Here is a 5,068-nt window from a genome sequence, read left to right as displayed (position 1 = left end):
TGGATGGATGGATGGAACAATAATGAATGGATGGACAGGGAAAACTGGAGGGTAGGTAGCTGGCTGGTGGGCAAAGGTGGGCCTGGAGCACCAAGAAAGGGCAGTCAGCCCAGCCGGGCAGGGTGGACAGCCTTCCAGAGGAGGCCTAACCCTCCCGCCCTGAGGTGAGCAGATGCTAAGCCGGCTGAGGAAGTGAAGTGGGGAAGGAAGCAGCTGAGCAGAGAGAAGGGGCCTGGAACCGGCCGAGGGGCACTGAGAGCCCAGCGTGGCGCACACTGCTCACAGCGTGGGCTGGACCTCGATGAGATGAAGCGGCCGGGATGATGCTGGCTAAGGATGGCAGCCTCGCCCCGACGCCCCTGGGGTGCTGAGGGGCTCTCAGCGGGGATGGTGCTGTCCGAGAGCTTACAAAGCCGCCCTGGTGTCCTGTGTCCAATGCCCCATACCTGAAGGGTGGACACCCAGTGCAGGGCTCCCCATTGCCCGGCCAGGGGCAGCACTGGCTCAGACCCCTCCTCTCCCGGGAGGCCCCACCTCATCACCCAAGGTACCTGGCCCCTCCCTTCCCTCTGTGACCTGAGCCCCTGGCAGCTGGCTGCAGTGCCCTTGCGGGTACTACGTGTCTCTCCACAGCAGGTGCCCACGTGCCAGCTCACGGTGACCACTCGGGTCCAGTGGGGAGACACGGCCTTTGCTCTGGGCCCGCCCGTCTGATGGGGGAGGGCGCCCCAGCCGCCCCATCCCAGAGCCTTCTCCTCCGCGGCTGAGGGTAGGGGTGGAGGAGCAGCCAGGCGGGGCGGGGCACGCGGAAATCTTCCTGGAAAGGCGCTGGGCTCGGGCGTGAGAGCAGGAAGAGTCCGCAGGGTGGAGTGAGGAGGGCGAGGCTTGGGAACGGTGCTGGTGGGTGAGTCCGGGCAGACTCAGCACCCAGGTCGGAAGGCTGTGTCAGGAGTGCGGCGCGACCACGTTGGGGGCCAGGGCCGGGAGGAGGGAGGTGTGCCCTGTGGCTTGGAGCCCATCAGCATCTTGCAGTGGACCTGACCTGCTCCCCCAGACTCTGGGGCTCAGGTGGGACTGGGGGAAGATCCCAGGACCTGGACAGCCATGGCGGCTTGCGGCCTCAGTTTCCCTCCAGCCGGGTGCAGCACCAGTTTCTAGGTGACAGGGTTACTGAGCAGGCTAGGTTATTTTCAAGGGTGGCTGCCAGGTGCTTGGTGCAGAGTTGATGTTTGGTAGAAAGTTCCCTGAATGAGGCCCTGGAGTTTAGTTCAGTCAGTGGGGGCTGGGGGCACAAAGGACAGCAGGCACTAAAAGGAAGAGAACAGGGAGGAGAAACGGGGGCACAGGGAGGAGCAAGTGGCCGCCCCTGGCCAAGCTGCGGGACCTGCTGAGGAGAAACCAGGGATGGAGAGGAGCAGGGAGCCGCGGGCCACACTCCAGGCCGGGGCCTCCCTGTCCTGCATTGAGGGGGTTGGGGGCGCAGGACCCCCCTGGCCCGGGCCCAAGGCAGCCCCCCCGGGTTGCTCAGCCTCAGCCAGACCTGGCTGCTCCCCCGCAGGCCTGGCCCAGGGCCTTCGAGTCAATATCTGCAGTTTTTCTACATCAGCCAAACGGAGAGCTCCAGGGGCATCAGCTAGGGGGAGTGCGTCATCAGAGGAGAAGCAGTCAGCAAAGGCAGAAGGCACGGCGAGAATGAGGCGGAGGGTGTGCTGACGCACACGGGCTGGCTATGAGCAACCGGATCCCAACTTTAGGTCGGGTGCGGTGGCGCATGCCTGTCATCCCAGCCCTCTGGGAAGCTGAGGCAGGAGAATCACAAGTTCAAGCCCAGTCTGGGCAACTTAGAGGTTTAGTCAGACCCTGTGTCAAAATAGAAAATAATAAAGACGATCAGCCTGACTTCAAAAACTGGCAAGAAAGCCCCTGTGTGCCTGAGGGGGCAGGCAGCAGGCACCCTGCCCCTGCCGCCCGACCAGGAAGAAGCGTGACTTCGGAGGGAGAGAACACAGATGGAGCCCCAACTCCTACGCACCAAGCAGGCACCCAGTTACAGGGAGAAGGAGCTGCTACCCTGGCATCCAGTGCGGGGCTCCTGGCAGCCAGGAGTAAACAGAAAAGTGGACGGGGGAGCTTGCATTGGCTGTCACTTCCCCTGGGCACTGACCGGCCAGATGCCCAGCAGCAGCACCAGGACCTCACCCGGGGCATCCTCTGCCCGTGCTGTGTCAACTGCACAGGAGAATAATCGCCATTCCCCGCCTGAGAGCGGCCACAGCCAGAGCCAACAGGACCCAGGGATAAAGACAGCCTCCTCCTATGCTGGGAACAGCTGGGCTCAGAGCCCGCCAGGACTGGGCCCCGGGTCCCCAGTGGTAATTCCCTTGGTCACGCACCCCTTGCCAACCTCCCCCCCCCATCTCTCTCGGCTATGAACCTGGCCACCCAAAACCCTTCCCGAGCTCGCGCTCCGTCCCAGCGTCTGTCTCCAGGAATCCAAACAAAGGCACCCAAGTGATGGAGTTTTCATTACTTTGGTGTTGGGAGAGGGTTAACAGCAGCCGTCCGGAAGGGAAGGGGGTATACATTTTTATCATAAGTTTGTTTGTCCGGTAGGTCACTGGTTCTCTGATGAGTGGCTCGTTGGGTTAAGCGTGGTTTCTACAGGGGACCGAGGGGGACTAATTTTAAGCACTCTTTCCCTGCACAGTATAACCAGTGAGTGAATGGAGATGCTAATTTTGAAAGGTCACAAAATCATTGTCAGGGATCAGGATTTTAGAAGGTGAAGCCTCAAACGTACCTTCAAACTTTTAAAAGGAAACTTCTAAAAAAAGGACATGCGATGAGGAGAAAGAAAGTCCATCTCTGATTCAAAGGCCACTTTTGCAAGGGCGTGCCAAAAGAGTGAAGGTCAGGAGGAAGCTTTCTGATGCGGGCAAGAAGTTGGCAAGAAGCAGGCAGAAAAGTACTTGATGATATAGACCACAGCTTTGATGGAAGTCAAGGAAAGAAAATCCCAATCAGCCAAGAAGAAGAGAGATTAAAAGATGAGAGGACTGTGTTTGCTGGGAATTTGCCTGTCTCCTGGATAAGAAGAAGCCGAAGTCATTTTTTAAAGAGTATGGACAAACAGAATCTGTATGACTTCGTTCTTTGATTCCAGCACAGGGAACTCTACCCAAAAAGTTGGCAGCGATCAAACGTAAAATTCATCCTGATCAGGAAAACATTAATGTAGCTCAAGAGGAACTGCCCTAAGAGGCCCCCTAGGCCATGCCCTGAATGCAAAGGTGACCACTGGAGATCAGTCTGCCCTCTGAAGCGGAGGCCCCAGAGCTCAGACCCATCCTACCAGTTAGTCCAACAGGAATGAGAGGGCCCGGGGCATCCTCTGCCTTCTCCCTCTGGCCAGACCGTCATCTCCATGGAAGAGCCCGGGGTAATCATGACTATGGAGGAACAAGAAAACAGCCTGTTGCTAGACACAGGTGCAAGTCTCTCGGTCCTTCTTTCCAATCCTGGTCTTCCTTCCAGCCGTCATACCTCAGTGAAAGGAGTCACTGGTGAGGAGGTAATACGCTATTTTTCACAACCCTTAGCCTGTAACTACTTGTTAGATCCTTCTTGAGTATTTCTGTCTTCCTGAGAAACCACTTTGAAGATACCACCATGTATTATAGCAGCCATTGATATTTTCCCACTAATCTGTCCATAACTCTGTAATGTTTGTATTGTTCCTATGCTATTTCGTAAATGGATGTGTGTTTATTACTATGTGTTTCCTACAACAACCGTTGAGAATAGTCAGTGAATATTCAATTGGTCAAAAAAGAAAAAAAACATTAATGCTTATGTTGTGTTTCAGGATGAGCGTGCTGCTACAAAAGCATTGAAAAGAAATGGGGCCCAGATTGCAGACGGATTTCGTATTCGAGTCGATCTTGCCTCTGAGACCTCATCTGGGGGTAAGAGATCAGTGTTTGTCGGAAATCTCCCTGACACAGTTGCAGAAACTGCGGCGGAAGAACACTTTCCGGACTGTGGCGGCACTGCGGCGGTGAGGATTGTGAGAGACCCCGTCCCAGGAGTGGGCAAAGGGCCTGGCTCCGTGCGCTTAGAGAACACTGGTGCAGCTCATCTTGTGCTGAAATTAAACAATTCTGAGCTAACGGGAAGAAAACCCAGAGTCATGCGCTCTAGGGATAAAGAAAAATTAAAACGACAAAATTCAAATCCAGGTTGGAAGAATGTCAGTAAATCCAAGCAGAGACTTAATTTTGCTTCCAAAGGTGCAGGACAGCCTGGAAGTGTATTTACTGGAGGAAAAGGTGTTCTTGTTAAGAAGAAGAAAGGACAGAAAAAGACTAAGAATCAGCAGACTAAGAATCTGAGGAAATGGAAGTAGCTATCAGAAGCCGCTTGCTTTTTTTCCCCGTGAGGTCTGCCAACCTAAGTGTGGTGAATTCATGGATTGAGCATCACAATTTTTTATGGATTGTGTGTGAGACCTGTACAACCTTATTCACATTGTAATCCCTTCAAAGCATTTGTTTTCTGATGTAGCAGCTTAGTTCGTGGAATATGTATTGCTATTGATGGTAGAAGAAATTATTTTATTAGGCCTGGGTCAACGTTTGAATTTTAATGATTATTTGACTCTATGTTAGAAATAGATAATTAGTGCTTCAGAGAGTTATTTCAAGAATATTTTTGCTGGAGATGAGACTCATAATTTAAATGAAAAGGACAATAAATTTTATTACTGATTGTGCATAGAAAGAAAGAAAGAAATTTGTCTTCATATAAGGGATACTCAATCAAGCTAGGACGCATGCCTGTAATTCCAGCACTTGGGAGGCTGAGGCAGGAGGACCACCATGAGATCAAGGCCAGCCTGCCCGTGCTACATAATGAATTCAAGGCTAAACTAGACTACATAATGTGATCCTTTCCCAAAAAAGCAAAGACTGATTTGCATTCTTAGAATTTTTCCACCATGTTCTCAAATCTAGACCATCAATAAAACAATGGATCCAGCCCAGTGTGCAGTGTCTGCGACTTTGATGTG

General features: G+C 53.2%; 1 pseudogene; it reads left to right on the top strand.

Annotated features, from left to right (window-relative positions):
- The first annotated feature begins 2,009 nt into the window (after positions 1-2,009).
- LOC102014522 lies at positions 2,010-4,738 on the top strand (annotated as a pseudogene).
- Positions 4,739-5,068: the final 330 nt, after the last annotated feature.

This window comes from Chinchilla lanigera, unplaced genomic scaffold (genome assembly GCF_000276665.1).
Source record: "Chinchilla lanigera isolate Chin_1 unplaced genomic scaffold, ChiLan1.0 scaffold00846, whole genome shotgun sequence".
Lineage (NCBI taxonomy): Eukaryota > Metazoa > Chordata > Mammalia > Rodentia > Chinchillidae > Chinchilla > Chinchilla lanigera.
Note: the sequence above shows the minus strand (reverse complement) of the source record. Positions and strands in the feature narration are given on the sequence as shown.